At 38.8% G+C, this 17,250-nt stretch overlaps 1 long non-coding RNA gene across 1 annotated transcript; it reads left to right on the top strand.

Moving 5' to 3' along the window:
* Positions 1-346: 346 nt before the first annotated feature.
* LOC139361779 (uncharacterized) lies at positions 347-4,016 on the top strand. Its single transcript, XR_011619410.1, has 3 exons — positions 347-461; positions 2,314-2,502; positions 3,775-4,016. It is a non-coding gene; the product is annotated as an uncharacterized lncRNA (long non-coding RNA).
* The last annotated feature ends 13,234 nt before the right edge of the window (positions 4,017-17,250 follow it).

Genomic DNA, 17,250 nt, shown 5'->3' with positions numbered 1-17,250 from the left:
ATAGAATATTATATATTAAATATTATATGACAATATATAATATTTTATAGTATATAAAATATGTTATCCTTAAACATATAATTCATTCTCTCTATATGAGTTATTATATATTTAAATATTATACTTAAGCGTTAATAAAATATTAAATATATACTCTTTATAGAGACAAATAGAATAACTATACTCAGATATTTTTTATACATATAAAAGATAGAATGCCTCATGAGTTCATACTGATGATTTCCATTTCTAATCTAGGGCTATAGGCTTTCTTAACTTTTTGTCTATTATTTCTTACATGCAGAGAATCCTGGAATCTTGATTCTGGTTCTCATGGACACGGGAATGATAGAATTGGAATATTCCATAATTACTCATTTGCTTTATCCCACATTACAAATGCCACTGTCACAGAAGAACAATACTAATACTACCACCACCAAGTATAATTACAGAAACGGGCAAGTAGTTTTTTACAATAACTCTCCCATTCTTCTTCCATTTGTTTAGAGTTGTATTATGTCTACATTGTTATAGCATGTCGTTTTAGTTCTACAAGTACATATATACATATTCACAAAAGTCTTCTGTTGATGTCTCCCTGGTCATTCTGGTTGTCAGAAACTCCCTTGGCTGCTGTACAGATGTCTGTAATAGACAGATCTGGTGGTTTTTGTTGTTTTGTCCTCATCTTCTTACATTTGGGGGCTTGTGTTGATACATTGTCACTTAGACTTATTGTAAATACTATCTGTAGGGTTCCGGTTTTGCTGTCAGTTGCTATGTTGTTTCCATGTGGGAGTTGGGGAAGATCTCAAAACTACACTGCCCTTTCTTACAATGGACATCTTCAAATTCTGTTCTTGGTGTTTTTGATGCATTATTTCATTTAATCTTTAAAACAAACCTAGTAACCAGTCATAATTTCCCTACTTTACAAACATGAAAACTGAGGTCTCAAATATGATAAGTACTGATCTAAGATCAGACAGTTAATTGCTGATGGAAAAACTATTTGAGCTCGGGTCTATCTTATTCTGTAGTCCATACTCAGCTCCTATCCTGCACTGCAATAGTTTCATACATGACATAAACATTGTCTTATTATCAGATAGACTAGGGCCTTGCAGCTTTGGATCAGTTAAGCTTTTCAAAGAAATGTTTCAACGCACTCTCCAAGTTGCAATAATCTAATAACACTATATATATAATTGTATACATGCACTGTTTTCTTTCAGAACTTTTTTGTAATCACTAAAGCAATTTCCATTGGATTATTTTTAAAAACTCCTTCATGAATGTTTTATGTTACCAGAAAATAGACTGCTTTCAGCAAGCCTCTACTTGATACTAACAATAGAAAGTATCATTTGTGGACAGAGAACAAGATAAATGGTCTGAATTCCTAGGTTTCATTCTTGATTCTGTCATCAGCATACCGTGTGGCCTCCTGAAAGCCCATTTAGTCATATGATTATAGGCTCCTTCAACACTGACGTTAATTCACTCCTGCAAAGTTAGTCTCTGGTATCTAATGTCTTTCGACATCATCTCGAGACAACAGTTGGAGCAAATATGATAAGGGGCACATAATGGATTATGTATCGATGACATAAAGGAGGCATGCATAATAAGCAGTGGAAAATAAATTCTAAGGAAGTATGACAATAAAGGGATTGTTTTGTTCCCTTCAAGAAGAGAGAAAAAGGCATTTTTATCTTCAAAACTCCATTCATAGACAAGAGTTTCATCAATGAACTAATTTCTCAGATAGTTTGGTTGGAATCTGAGATGGATTTTTATGCATGAGAAATTTTCATGGAAAATACCCTGTTTGCAACTTCAAATTTATGGTTTGGCAACAAGAGTGCAAAAAAAAAAAAAAAAAAAAAAATTCCAAGGTTACAGAGGAGGAACTGATTTTAAATATATGTCTATAATATATAGATATTTTGCTCCTTAGGAGCTGAGCAGTGGACTAAACGTTAAAAGCTAAAACTTAGAAAAGGCCAGGGAACAGTGGAGATTCTCATGTATTTTGCCTTCAAAGTCTTGAATTTTCATGGAGCTGTTCTGTATATATGTAATGACAATAAAAGGCAAACTCATGCTCTGAAATCTTCTTCTTCTCCCCCTCCCCCATCTCAGAAACATGTTTCCTAAAACCTGTGTTTTAGAATTTCTATTCAAAATTCTTTCATTCATAGCATCTATCTGTGCCCAGTTATATAGAATAAGGAGACAAATCCATCTCTCTGGTTTAGATTCTTTCAAAGTGACCTAAAACCTTTATCACACTAAGGTTTTCCTTAGGTACGCATGGGAAGCAGACGTGGAATAGGAGATAGCCAACAGGTGCAACGCCTAAGAGAAAGCAAAGGGCCCAGAGATCATTTGAACTCCGCCTTGTAATGCAGCCTGTCAGACGAACTAGCCATCCTTGACTTTTCCTCTTCATTGCGAGCTCACAGTCCAGAAAACATCCCACCTAATAGGATAAAGGTTTTAAAGTGTTTTTATACTAAACATATGAGAAGAAAAAACAGTAATAAATCACTTCACCTCAAGAATATGGCAAACCATGTTAAGTCATTATAATTTGAGGCTAATTATGTGTGGATGACACTGAATAGCAGTAATTATTTTAGATCCAAATCACAGTGTCTTCAAGCTGGAAGACAGGCAGGGAGAACATAACCTATACTAAGATTTCTAACTGGCTCATACAGACAGTTCAGCGCTTCTCTAAGACAGCTTTTAAGCGTCTAAAAGTTTAGATGCTCTTGGATTGTGGTGTGGTAGGGAGCAGGTGGGAGAACAAGAGAATATCTTGACCTCTTCCTCATTAAAAAAACAAAAACAAAAACAAAACTGGTCCCGTCCTTCTGTATCTTGACATTTCTTCTCTTCATTTCTTTCCCTAATATCATGTAGAAAATATTTGCATCATAACCACTTGATTGTTGCAGTTGAACATTTTCTAGGCAGTGTTACAAATAAGTAAATCTCAACTTTAGTTATGTAATCTCATTAAATTTAGAACCAACCTGTCCCATGGAAGAAAACAAGCAGAACAAGAGCACAGGACAGTAGAGAGGTACCTGTTGATGAAAGATGAGCTTGGGTAGAACTTTGAACATTGTGTCTGCTTAGAAAGCAGCTAGATGGGTATTATGAAGTTTCCAGGAGCCAAATATTCAACAGAATGATAAGGGATGACACAAAATAAGGAGAGGAAGAGTAAAGTCATTTTTTCTAGAGCTAGCTGTTTGTAAAATCCAGGCTTCACCACTAAAATTCCAATGTAGTATTTCCATAGGAAATATAATATTTCCATAGGAGATGCAGCTTTCTTTCCACTGGGACACTGCCCCTTACCCACATGGCTCTGTCACTGTGGGATTATTAATGGTTATGAATTACTGGAATAGACACACCATACTTGGTGACATCTTTAGCTCTATAAAGAGTCAGAGCCGTATATGAAAAAGTTCCTGCCCTTAAGGAGTTTGCAATATAATCGGAAAATAAGGCCAGTTTATCCCTAAATTATCATGCAAACCAAATGTGAAGTGTCTTAAAAGTAAGAGGAAACAAAATCATATGGAAGCTGAGAGGTGAAGATTAAGTCTACTGCAAGCATTTTTCCTCTCAGTGGCCTGGAGGGATGTTATTTACTCAGGATGGCACTTAGTTCCATGTTATTCTATGTCGCTAATGTGAAAGAGAGACAAAACCTGACTCTCCCCTATTTCTCTTTCTTTGCTTTGAAAGGTAGATTCTTTGTCCCATGCTGCTCCAGAGATCTTTCTGTGTTGATCCGAATTTAATGGTGGAAATGTGAAGTTAAAGACAGAAGAGATGTCTGGGGGCAAAATGCCCTACAAAGGAAGGGCACAGAGATCCATATGGAAAGTTTTTCTAAATGGTTTATATTTTGCTCACTAGAACTTCTCATTCCCTGTTCCAGATTGGGAACACTGGGAACAGTGTACTATTCTAATAAATATCTCTTGCTCCTAATGGTTCGGTGTCAGATTTCTGCTGCTTTTGAGAGTGACAGCGTGGAACACAGGGCATTTAGGTGGGTGGGTGAAAGCCTAGATTAAGTGGATTTTAAATATCTAAATGGCATTGAATGATCAGAGTTAGAAGAGTCTTTGGAAAGTATAACTATTGCAGCCTTTTTCAATTTTTTCTGCAGAGTCCTAGTGTCTAAGGCAGGTTATGAGTAGGTGGGTGGAGACATAAGGAGGAGGTTATGTGGGTTGGACTCTGGGACCCTGCCCTCAGTTCAACCAGAGCTTATGAATTTGGTTTTATCTGTTTTATATACTAGGGTTCCAGATAAGGTAATTGAAAAGAAAGGCACTATGGCTAAAAAGGAAATATGTTAATACTATCAAGTTCAACCAGAGGAGTCATAGAGGTTGAGTGAGCTGAGACTCGATCTCACAGTTAGTTCCCTTTTGACTGCCCACGACTGCTCTTTCATGTACATCCTCAAATAAGAAGGTGAGCTGCCTGAAGATATGTAGGGAATTAAACTACGTTCAAATGATCAGCTCTGGATTCATTGGTTATGTTTAATAGTGGCATCCCTGTTATCACCAAGTGCTATGTTTTCTGTGTGTTTTACTACAGCAAAGGGCTATATACATATTTGCTGAATCATATGGAGAGTGTTTGTGCATCCATACCTGACAGATTAAATGCAAAATTTTATTCTCCTCTTGCAAGGATGAATCTACTTGCAACGGGGCTGCACCTTTGCCCCTTGAATAACTGCTTCTGCCTTTTCATCAGGAGGTCTCTGAAGGACAGCCAGCCATTTCAGAGGAAAGCCACATTCACCTTCTTTACTGGAGTACTGAGTCTTGGAACAACAGGATCCTTTTTTGTCAGATACTTCATGATTTCCCATCATAGAGAAATACAGTATGATCCCTGACCTCATCAACAAGAATGCTGCAGAGAAAAAGATAGGGTAGAGAAGAGTAGTATTGGTAAAAGATGAAAGTGGGAGCGGTGATTAGCTTGTTCCTAAGACACAATCTCAGAGATAAAACCTTAATGTTCAGTCCTTATCTACTGTTCCTTTAAACGATATCCTTAGACATGGCCACCAAGAACACCAGTTCCAAATAATAGGGTCATCTGTTTAGGTTTGGTGAATTACAATCCCAACAATACCTATGAACAGTAACAACACCAACAATCAATACCCTGAGAAGCTGACAGGGTTCCTGACAGTGTTCTAAGCGTTTCATTTTCATTTCCTCTTGGGTGTCATGTAGCAGAAAAGAATCGGATATCATCCATTTCTCTTCAAGCTTTCCATTTAGGTGAAGAGAATAAAAGAAATATAAGGGTAGTTCTATGACAAAATATTCAATAGATCTTGGAAAAAACATAGCCCACCGAAATGAAGAGCTTTGTGTTAGCATCCATGAAATTAACAAGTTTGAAGATATGACCACTGCACCGAAGAACAGAATTGATAGTGTCACAAAATAGGTCGTGACATACCATTCTCTCTGTTCCCTTAAAAAGGTCAGCTTTTCCATCAAGTCACAATTTTATCAAGCATTCATTGTACTTTAAATTTCATATATTGTATATAACTATTCAAAAAGTCCAGATGATGTGTTAACCATAAAACATTTCCTTAGTTAAGGGCAGGTTGGGAACATCATGTATTAGAAGACACAGATGTTTAAGTACAAGAATTAAATATGCATACTTAATTTTTGATGACTTTCATAGGTTATGTTTTTTATTTAAAAATAGGATAACGTATTTTGAGAACAAAATTTATTTCATTAGCGGTCATGTGTAGTTATAACATTAAAACATTCAAATTATAACTAGAAACAGAAACGGTTTTAGATTTTGCCGAAAGACAATTTTTAGATGATTTTTTTACATAAATATTTAGTTGCTGGCATAAAGGCTAAAGTATTAGAAGCCAGGGGGAAGGAAACTGTAACAGTTTTAAAGGTAACAATAGGCTCAAAATATAAAAAAGGACCAATTCAGCTGGTTTAAAAAAAGAAAAGAAAGCACAATAGCTCAACAGTAAGTTCACCTATTATATAATTATAGGTTTTGTATACAAGTGCAGACAAGCAGACAGAATGAAAACCTCCTCTAGGAAATCCAAAAAACTTGGCAGGTCTGTCCAGGTGGGATGTGATGCTGGTACCAACAGCAAAAAGAAATAGACTGTAACTAGGGCTTGGCCTACGTCTGAATTTGGCTTCTCTTTGCTAAACAGCAGTTTGCTGCAAAACTCTGGGAAACAAAGGGAAAATGGAAAGTGTGAGAGAATGAAGGCACAGAGCTCAGGTAACTAAAAAAAGATGTTGTCAATCACAGGCTTTGCCAGGCAATGTTTTTGCCATCACTTCTGAGGACAACTCACTTGAGATCTTTCAAGAACTTCTGAAGACGGGAATTTCATAAACAAAGCTCTTCATCAGAAGGCAAAGGAGGAGGCAAATAAAACTGTTTTTAGAGCATGAAACTGCAGTGATTATATACTTTCCATAGATGTGTCTTATACTTACAGAAGCCCAGGTTTGACTGGGGTCATGGAGATGGATGACCCCAGACTTTTGCAGAATGCTCATCTTTCACCTGTTCTTTTGCACACGGTTACTTGTTATGTATGGAACTCAAAAGACAATCAATTCAGCAATTTCACATCTGAGTATATGCCCCAAATAATTCAAAGCAGGGACTTCAAGAGATATTTGTATACACTCATGTTCACAGCAGCATTGTTTACAATAGCCAGATGGTGACAGCAACCCACGTGTCTATCAACAGATCAAAGGATAAACAAAGTATGGTGTATACATACAGGTGAATATTATTCAGCCCTTAAAAGGAAGGAATTCTGACACATGCTACAAGAATGAACCTTGGGGACACTATGCTACATGAAATAAGCCAGTCACAAAAGGACAACATTTTATGATCCCACTTATATCAGGTTCCTAAAGCAGTCAAATTCGTAGAGACAGGAAGTAGCACAGAGGTTGCCAGGACTGAGAGGAGTGGGGAGGGGAGAGTTATGAAGGTACTTAATGCCACTGAACTGTACACTTTAATTAAATGAATTAATTAGTTAATTAATTATTTATTGAGACAGAGTCTCCCTCTCTCCCCCAGGCTAGAGTGTCATGGCACGATCTCGGCTCATTGCGATTTCTGCCTCCTGGGTTCAAATGATTCTCATGCCTCAGCCTCACAAGCAGCTGGGATTACAGGTGTGCACCACTACACCTGGCCAATTTTTTGTATTTTTAGTAGAGACAGGGTTTCACCATGTTGGCCAGGTTGGTCTTGTTCAAATTCTCGACCTCAAGTGATCTGCACACCTCAGCCTCCCAAAGTGCTGGGATTACAGGTGTGAGCCACTGCATCTAGCCAACAGTACAGTTTAAAATGGTTAAGATGATAAATGTTATGCTATATGTATTTTACCACATTTTTTTAAAATCAAGTATTTGGGGGCATGGAGAGAGGAGGGTCTAATGCCAGACAGAGGTGGGACCAATTAGTGACTGATTTCACACAAACTATAGCACATGCTGTCAGCACTTTGCCCATAGCCCTTTGACCAGTTACCATTTTTCCTTGTCAATCTAAACTCCAACTGCCAGCACCAGCACCTCTTTGCCTGACAGATTTCAGTGAAGCTTCTGGAACCTGCTTTTCCTGAGGATGCAGCAGACCAGGCATGTCGGGGAATTAAACCCTCTAGGGAAGTCAATGACTGATGGGAACTGGTGAACAAATATTCCAGTTCCCTCACTACTTAAATGGTGTGGATAACTGTGAAACATGTGTCTTATACAATGTCCCAAGTTCCATAGCAGAATTGTGCTCTTACTTCTATTAGAGCTTGCTTAATGATGCACCTTTTTTGGCTTTTTCCTTTCCTTTTCTGTGATGGTTAATTTTTGTATCAACTTGGCTAGGCCACTGTACCAAGATATTTGGTCAAACATTCTTGATGTTGGTATGAAAGTATCGTTTAGATGAGATTGGCATTTGAATTAGCAGACTTTGGGCAAAGCAGATTACCTTCCTGAATGTGGGTGGGCCTCATCCAATCCGTTGAAGGCCTTAATAGAAAAAGACTCTTCTGCCCTGAAGAAGAGGACATTCTGCCCACAGTCTGCCTTCAGACTTGAAATGCAATGTTAATTCTTCCCTGGGCCTCCAGCATGCCAGCCTATCCTGTAGAATTTAGACTTGCACCTCCACAATTGTGTGAGGCAAATCCTTAAAATAAACCTCTCTCTCTCTCTCTTTCTCTCTCTCTCTCTATATATATATATATGTGTGTGTGTGTATATATATAATATTTGTATGTATGTGTGTATATATTATATGTATATACAAATATATGTATATTTTCTGCTTCTTTGGAGAATGCTAATACATTTTCCTATTCCTGTGCCACTGTTCACTGAATAATTTTCCATTTAATCTATATTTGCCCTTGAGTCCTTGACTTAGAGCAGTGGTTCTCCTTCCAGAGCACATTTGGCAATGTCAGGAGACATTTTTCATTGTTACAGGAGTGGGTCCAGTGGGAAGAGGCCAGGATACTGCTTAACATCCTACAATGCACAGGACAGGAGCCCCTACTTATCAGACTTACCCAGTTGATATGGTTTGGCTCTGTGTCCCCACCCAAATCTCATCTTAAATTGTACTCCCATAATTCCCATGTGTTGTGGGAGGGACCCGGTGGGAGATAATTGAATCATGGGGGCAGTTTCCCCCATACTGTTCTTGTGGTAGTGAATAAGTCTCACGAGATCTGATGGTTTTGTCAGGAGTTTCTGCTTTTGGGTCTTCCTCATTCTCTCTTTGCCTGATGCCATGTAAGATGTGACTTGCTCCTCCATGCCTCCCACCATGATTGTGAGGCATCCCCAGCCATGTAAAACTGCAAGTCGAATTAAACCTCTTTCTTTTGTAAATTGCCCAGTCTCGGGTATGTCTTTATCAGTAGTGTGAAAACAGACTAATACACCAGCCCCAAATGTCAACAGTGCTGAGGCTGAAAAATCCTGATTTAGAATTGGCTTCTGGGGAAACCCAAATTAAGGCAGGGATTAAAATGAAAAAGGTAGGCTGGGCATAGTGGCTCACACCTGTAATCCCAGCACTTTGGGAGGCCGAGGTAGGTGGATCAACTGAGATTGGGAGTTCGAGACCCGCTTAACCAACATGGAGAAACCCCATCTCTATTAACAATACAAAATTAGCTGGGCCTGGTGGCACATACCTGTAATACCAGCTCCTCGGGAGGCTGAGGCAGGAGAATTGCTTGAACCTGGGAGGCGGAGGTTGCTATAAGCCAGATCGTACCATCGCACTCCAGCCTGGGCAACAAAAGCAAAATCATCTCAAAAACAAACAAATAAACAAACAAAAAGGTAGGTGTTGCTGAATTAGGAAGAAATTCTAATCAGGGTTACTAAAGTCTGCAAAAACAAACAAAAAAACTTAAATACGTGTAGATGTTGGGTGCAAGGCTATCAGAAAACCAGGACTGTTGTGCTAACTCAGAGGTGCTTAAGTGGTGCCTTTAATTTGGCAGTGCCACAAAATGGGAACAAAACCCTCTGGGATTTGCCTTTGTGTGGTCAATTGTCACAAAGAGAAATCAGGATTAAAGAAAGGCCTAGTAAGATGGTTGATGGTAGACAGATTCTCCTGGTGTTATGATACTGTACTAATGTAATTTGTGCCCAAACCCCAGCATCTCAGAACACAGGATTCAAATTCACGTCTCAGCAAAAGGGCTGATTATTTAACATCATTAAGTTTTGGGAAGGTTCTCAAAAGGTCACTCCCCTCAGCCTGCCTTGCCAGGAAATCTCTCTTCAGTGTTACCTGTCAAGTCTGTTATTTCTTCTGGGAGATGCCATTTTCTTCCATCGCCTGGATGGTTTTGAGTTCTCTCGGTGTGTGAATTTAACAGGCACTGTAGGGTGTTACAATATCTGTTCCTCACTATCTGTGTGTTGTTCATTTTCAGACAATCCAATTGCAGAGCTTGCCTTGGCGTCTTTGATAATGGAGTTGGATCCAGGGCAAAAAAGCAGGGCCAGCAGTTAGTGAGAAAATAAGTGAGAGTCAAGGAGAAGCCTCCAAGAAAACGTTTCTGGCTGCTTTGCTAATGCTTGGATTGATTTGATGCAGAGATATTCTTGGATTGTTTTGATTATTAATGTGCCTAATTCTACAGTCTCCATGTAGGAGGTGGGTACTTCTCTAGGATAGGATCCTCTGAAGATTCCCAGGGTTGGATCAATGGTAACCTAGCCTCTTGCCCCATACAATATGTTGACTAGAACATCTCTGACTCAAACTCCAATTGTGCCACTGAAAATGCCAGAAACTATTCTGGGGCTATAACAATAGCTTCTGTGCCACCTGACTCTATTCCAAAATAAGAATAGCACAGAAGCATATCAGAACCTGTAGTTTTATAGGTAACATTTGAAAAAAAATATGAAAAGGAAACAGTCAAACATTATATTTAGCATTGAAAGCTGTGAGCTGAGACCCTTGTACTGAAAACCAATTGGTTTAAATTCTAATTTTATCTCTGTTGTGAATTATAGCCTTGGAAGTGTTACTTAATTCCAGTGGGCCTTAGTTTCTCAATGTAAAAATCAGTGTGTGAGCAGGAATGGGTTCAAGCATCCTCCCAGCTCAGATATTCTATATCTCAGCAAAGTAGGGAAAGTCAGACTGCCTATCAAAAATATTGTTTTCATGATATTAATCTGCTCCACAAACCACTTGATCAATCACAAAAACACTGCTGCAAGACAAAAAATATGGGAGAGGTAATTTTGACCATGTGGGGTTGATTTACAATTGAATCGATAAGTACCTTGTGAAAAACACATTAGAGAAACAATTTCTTTAAGCCAGCAATATATACTAACATCTACGAAAAAATGATTGGCACGGCCCTCTGCCAGAGGGGGAGATTTATGGTTACCACTATGAAAAGCTTACAATGATGCTCTTTGAGATCCAGAAAACAGACAGTAGTGTTTATGAACATGCCGTATGTAAAAATTGTAAGTTGGTCATTATCTCAGGTTGGGTACCCCAAAAGCAGACCCTAAGATTAGAATTCGAATGCTGGCAGTTTATTTAGGATGTGATACCAGGATACAGAAGAGGGGAAGTGAGAAAAATGAAACAGGAAACAGAGAAAAACCAGAAGAAACACCAGTAGGTGGGAGCCACAGTGGGAAGCTAGCGCCCAGTCTCCCAGGGAAGATTCTGAAGAATTGCATAAGAATGGAACTCATGACTGACTCACTGGAAGACAGGAAGCATTTGGGCATTTCTTTTCTGAACCTCATTCCCCTTTAGTTGAAGGTTGGTCCCAGGGTCATCAACATACCTGCAGTTCTATGTTGTGCCTATCTATCTGCCACCTTGCTCTACCTGCCACTCTCTCATGGCTTCAGAGGAAGTCAAATGGAGAGAGCTTTGGCACACTCTTGTTGTGGGACATTTGCAAGAAGAGAGAACTATCTACCACACAGTGGCCTTGAAATCAGGCAGGCCAAGCAGACCTGACTTGGTGCATCACAAGTACCACACTTATTTGAATCAGGTACAGTGCATTTACATCTCAATTCAGCTAATGAGAGATAAGCATGTGTGCAAAATATTTTGTAAACCTATATTGCTAGTTAGGACACTGACTAGAAAAAATGATCTATAATAGCAAATAAAAATATCTATCAAGGAAGTGGGTTTGGAGAAGTGAAAGGGAAGGTGCCCATGGGGGGATGGGAATCCCTGTTCTGTGCATTGTGGCCAACAGCAGGGAACATGAAGCCAGGCCTCTGTTCTGTTTTTGTGTCATAACTACATCATCATTAAGAGCACTGGAAAAGCATGAGCCAGCACCAAATAGCAAATTACTGACATTTTCACCTCTTCCTTCTAATCCATATATTTTTCCCTCTGGATTTAAATAACTTGAAAAGAGGGAGAAACAACAAACACACTTAGAAAAACCATAAGCCTCATTTGTGGTGTATCTTTATTAGTCTTGGGCAAATGTACCTTCTAAAGAACAAACTTGAAGAGCCCCAATTTGGACCTTAATATTCCAACTCCCAAACCTTGAGAGGGAGATGGAGAGCATTTTATTCAATTGGATATAAAAATGAAAACCTCATGACTTTTATCGGCTCATCAAAGCCCTTTTGACACAAGAAACAGAGTCCCACCCAAGCTACAGTTAAACAAATGGGATTTAATGATACAACACAGATATGCATCTGCTCAAACAAAGCACATAGACTTCGCAAGAAATGGAATCAGAAACTGAAAATTTAGTAATCAATGTTTTTGTATTTATTAGGGGCTGTCCCTCTTTCTCTTCTGCTCCTTGAACCAAGATTCTTCTATTGATGCTTATTCTAGGGTCGTTTACAATGACCAGTTTATTGTAAAGGATATTACAAAGGATATTCTTTATAAGAATATTATTACTTAAATTCTTGTAAAGAATTATATTAGTTAATTTTCTATTACAAAGGATAACAATGAAGAGATACATAGAGTGAAGTGTGGAGGAAAGGACACAGAGCTTCCATGCCCTCCCTGGGCACACCACCTCCAGGAACCTCCATGTGATTCTAGCATAGAATGACTAAGTTTTCAAGAGAGGAAGCCATTGGATCCATTCCAATACACACTAGATAACATAAGCCATAAAGTGTCAGAACTATACAATAAACTGGTCATTGTAAATGGCTGACTAGAGATGCCAGATGTCAGTTCTCCTTAGAAAGAAGATCCAAAATTACAGGTGAATGATCATGGTCCAAGTGGAGAGCTGAGAGAGGAGGGTTTGTACCTGTGAGAGAACCCACGGGAAGAGACTTGGACACAGAAAAAGAAGGCAGCAAGAGTCTGGCAGAGATTGACCGGAGGAACTTGAAGTCCCATGAAAAAGGTAGGTGGGGTGTTTCTTTGCTCTCTCACCTCTGCAACAGATTGCCAACTGCTGAATTGTCAGAGAACCTCTCTGCTCTCATGTGGACTGCTGTCCACAGCAATGTGGGGACTTCTGGAGGGGAGAGCACCAGATGGCCAGCTCATGGAGGTTCTTTCATTCTCCCCTCAAACCTGAACTGTGGTGGCAGGTGAGATACTGGTTGTGCACCTGTCGTGGGCCACTATTCTGCCCAGGGAATCTTAGCCCTTGTGTCTCTGTATCACTAGATGCCCTGCAAACTTTTACCAGAACCCGCTCTGACTGTGGGGCCCTGAGAAACTGTAGGATCCCTGGAGATCTAGCCCTTAGCATGGGCTGCCCTTAAAACAAGGGGAATTACAGCTCACCAAAGCACTCCTGGGATGAAGAAAACTAGGTTGCACACCCTGCCCTGCTCAAGAACATGCTGTTTATGACCAGAAGGTGACTAAGTAAAACTGGGAGCAGCATAGACGCAGGTGCATTGCTGATTTCTGAAGTGGGGAGTATTGTTTCACTTCAGTGAAGAGGTGGCACTGGCAGCCAGGAACGGACCTGAAGAGAGGGTCTTCTGCCCTCATCCACTGCTGCAGAAGCAACCGTAGCTTTTCCTGCTGCTGGTTGGCACAGGTGCCCTAGGAGACAGCCTTTCCAGTGCTATTTGGGGCAGCTGCACACCAGCTAATGTGTGCTCACCAGCACAGGCTTGCATGCAGGGTGGGGCTCATCTCCCTCTCCCTATGCAGACTAGCAGTGTTCCTGCAGTAGGGTAGGAAACAGCCTTAGGGCTGTCTGTTTGGAACTTAGAAGAGGTTTCATCCCAAGGCTGTTTAGGCGTTAGCCATGAGACAGGCATTTTCTGTGGACTCCAGTTGCATTACAGTCTAGAGATAAAAGACAGTGTCTATCTGAACTAAAGGTCATGATCCCTTGGACAGGGGGCGTGATAGGGAAGGGGAACATGTTCTTCCCTATCCCAGAACAAAGGGCTGGTGCAGCCCCCTCGCTGATTTCCTTGTTCTCTGAGGAGACATTCTATGATGAGCTCCTGCTGCAACCTTTATTAGGGCAGATGATTCCCTCATCATCAGATATCTAAGAATGAGCCAGCTCTTACTTGTAAATGCTACCTAATGGATTGGAGACTAAACTGCATGATCAAATTAAGAAAAAGCTACTAACAGAAGGGCATAATGCTAGGGAATGAGATAAGCTTCCTGAGACCTCCTCACTTCTAGCCTCTCAGAAGATAGTGAGTTGGCTCATATGCCCATATATTGCTACAACAATCGGTATTTGAGAAGCCATTGCACAAAAACCATCTATAATCAAGGAAGTTATACAGAGCCTTGGACACCTGAAAGCACCCAGAATCAAAGCCAAATGATTATACACAACATACATTACAGTCACATCCTTGAGGGAAAAGGACTAAATAATTAAAAGTTCCCATTCAAACTAAAAACACTCAAAAATAAGAAGTGACATCTCCCCCCGATGAGAAGGACACAGTGTAAGAACTCAGGCAGTACAAAAAGTATTTCAACACTGCAAACAGATCACACTAGCTCTCTAGCAATGGATCCTAACCAAACTGAAAATTCTGAAATGGCATGTAAGGAATTCAAAATATGGAATGCAAGGAAGCTCAATTCGACCCAAGAGAAAGTTGAAAGCCAACACAAAGAAATCAGAAAAACAATTCAGGATATGAATGAAAACTTACTAAAAAGATTAATTAAAAAAAAATAAAACCAAATAGAACTCCTAGAGATGAAAAATTCATGGAAGGAATTATAAAACACAGCTGAAACTTTTAACGATAGACTAGACGAAGATGAAGAATGAATCTCAGAGCTGAAGGCAAGTCCTTTGAATTAACCTAGTCAGGCAAAAACAAAGAAAAAGGAATTTATAAAACATGAATAAAGAATTCAAGAAATATACCATTATGTAAAGCAACCAAACCTATGAGATATCAACATTATGAGGGAGAAGAAGAAAAAGTAAAAAACTGGATTTGAGACCAAATGGCCTACTAGACATTTACAAAACAGTCTACTTAGCAACTGCAGGATTTACATTTTTTTCATCTGCACATGGAACATTCTGCAAAATAGACCATATGCTTGTCCATAAAGCAAGGTACAATACCTTAAAAAATGAAATCATGTCAAGTATCTTCTCAGACCACAGTGGAATAAAATTAGAAATCAATATTAAGAAGAATGCTCAAAACTATACAAAATATGGAGACTAAACAACTTGCTCCCGAATTATCTTTGGGAAAATGCTGAAATTAAGGCAGATATATTTTTAAAAAACTGAAACAAATGAAAATAGAGACACCACATATCAAACCCTTTGGGATACAGCAAAATTAGTGCTAATTGGAATGTTTAAAACATTAAATGCCTACGTAAAAAGACAGAAGGATCTCAAATTAACAACCTACTGGCACACCTCAAGGAGCTAGAAAAACAAGAACAAATGGAAACCAAAGATAACAGAAGAAATAAAAAAAAGATTAGAGAGATTGAGATCAAAATTTATACAAAGTATTAAGTAAACAGAAAGTTGCTTCTTTGAAAAGATAAACAAAATTGATAGAATGAAAGCTAGACTAACCAAGAAAAAAAGAAAATTCAAGTAAACAATCAGAAATGATAAAAATAAGGTTAGAACTGATACCAAAGAAATACAAAACATCATTACAGACTACTATGAGCATCTCTATAGGCACAAATTAGCAAAACTAGAGGAAATGGATACTTTTTTAGAAATATATAATCTAGCAAGATTGAACCAGGAAAAAATAGAAATCCTGAACATACCAATAATGAATAATGAAATTGAATCAGTAATAAAAGCAGATACCCCCAAAATCCATGGGCCAGATGAATTCACAGACAAATTTTACCAGACCACAAAGAAAAGTTGGTATCAATCTTACTGAAACTACTCCAAAAAATTCAGGAGGGGAATTCCTCCCTAACTCAGTCTATGAAACCAGTATTACCCTGATACCAAAATCAGGCAAGAACATAGCAAAAGAGACGATGGGTCAATATCCTTGATGAACCATAGATGTAAAAGTCCTCCAAAAAATACTACCAAGTGAAGTCCAACAGCATATCAAAAGATGCCACAACATGATCAAGTGGGTTTTGTTACAGGGATGCAAGGATGACTTAACATATGCAGATCAATAAATGTGACTCACCACATAAACAGAATTAAAACAAAAGCCATATGATTATCACAATAGATGAAGAAAAACATTTGGTAAAATCCGATGCCTCTTTATGGTAAAACCCTTAACAAATATGCTTCTAAGGAACATACCTCAAATTATAAAAGCCAACTATGACCAATCCACAGCCAAGATTATACTGAATCGGGAAAACTTGAAAGCATTCTCCCTAAGAACTGGAATAAGACAAGTTATCTTCTTTCACCACTGTTACTCAATACAGTGTTGGAAGTCTTAGAGAAATTTAGGCGAGAGAAAGAAATAAAAGTCAATATGCTCAACATCATTAATCATCAGAGACATGCAAATCAAAACCACAATGAGATACCATTTCATACTAGTCAGAATGGCTATTACTAAAAGGTCAAAAAAAAAAAAAAGAGAGAGAGAGAGAGATGCCAGTGAGGATATGGAGGAAAGGGAATGCTCATACACTGTTGGTGGGAAGGTAAATTAGTACAACCTTTATGGAAAACTGTATGGAAATTTCTCAAAGAATTAAAATGGATCTACCATTCAACCCTAAAATCTCACTACTGGATATCTATCTAAAGGAATATAAATTGCTATGTCAAAAAGACCCCTGCATTTGTATGTTTATTGCAGCACTATTCACAATAGCAAAGTATACAATCAATCTAAGTATCCATCAATGGATGATTGGATTAAAAAAAGTGGTATATATACAACATGGTATACTATGCCGCCATAAAAAACAGTAAAATAATGTCTTTTGCAGCAACGTGGATGGAGTTGGAGGCCATTATCCTAAGTGCAGTAACTCGAAAACAGAAAATCAAATACCTCATGTTCTCATGTATGGGTGGGAGTTAAACAATACCACATAAACATACAGAGGGAAGTAACAGACAGTGGGGACTCTAAAACTGGGGAGGGTCGGAGGGTGGTAAGAGTTGAAACATCACCCAATCAACGTTGGGTATGATGT

Source organism: Macaca nemestrina, chromosome 2 (genome assembly GCF_043159975.1).
Source record: "Macaca nemestrina isolate mMacNem1 chromosome 2, mMacNem.hap1, whole genome shotgun sequence".
NCBI classification, from domain to species: Eukaryota; Metazoa; Chordata; class Mammalia; order Primates; family Cercopithecidae; genus Macaca; species Macaca nemestrina.
Note: the sequence above shows the minus strand (reverse complement) of the source record. Positions and strands in the feature narration are given on the sequence as shown.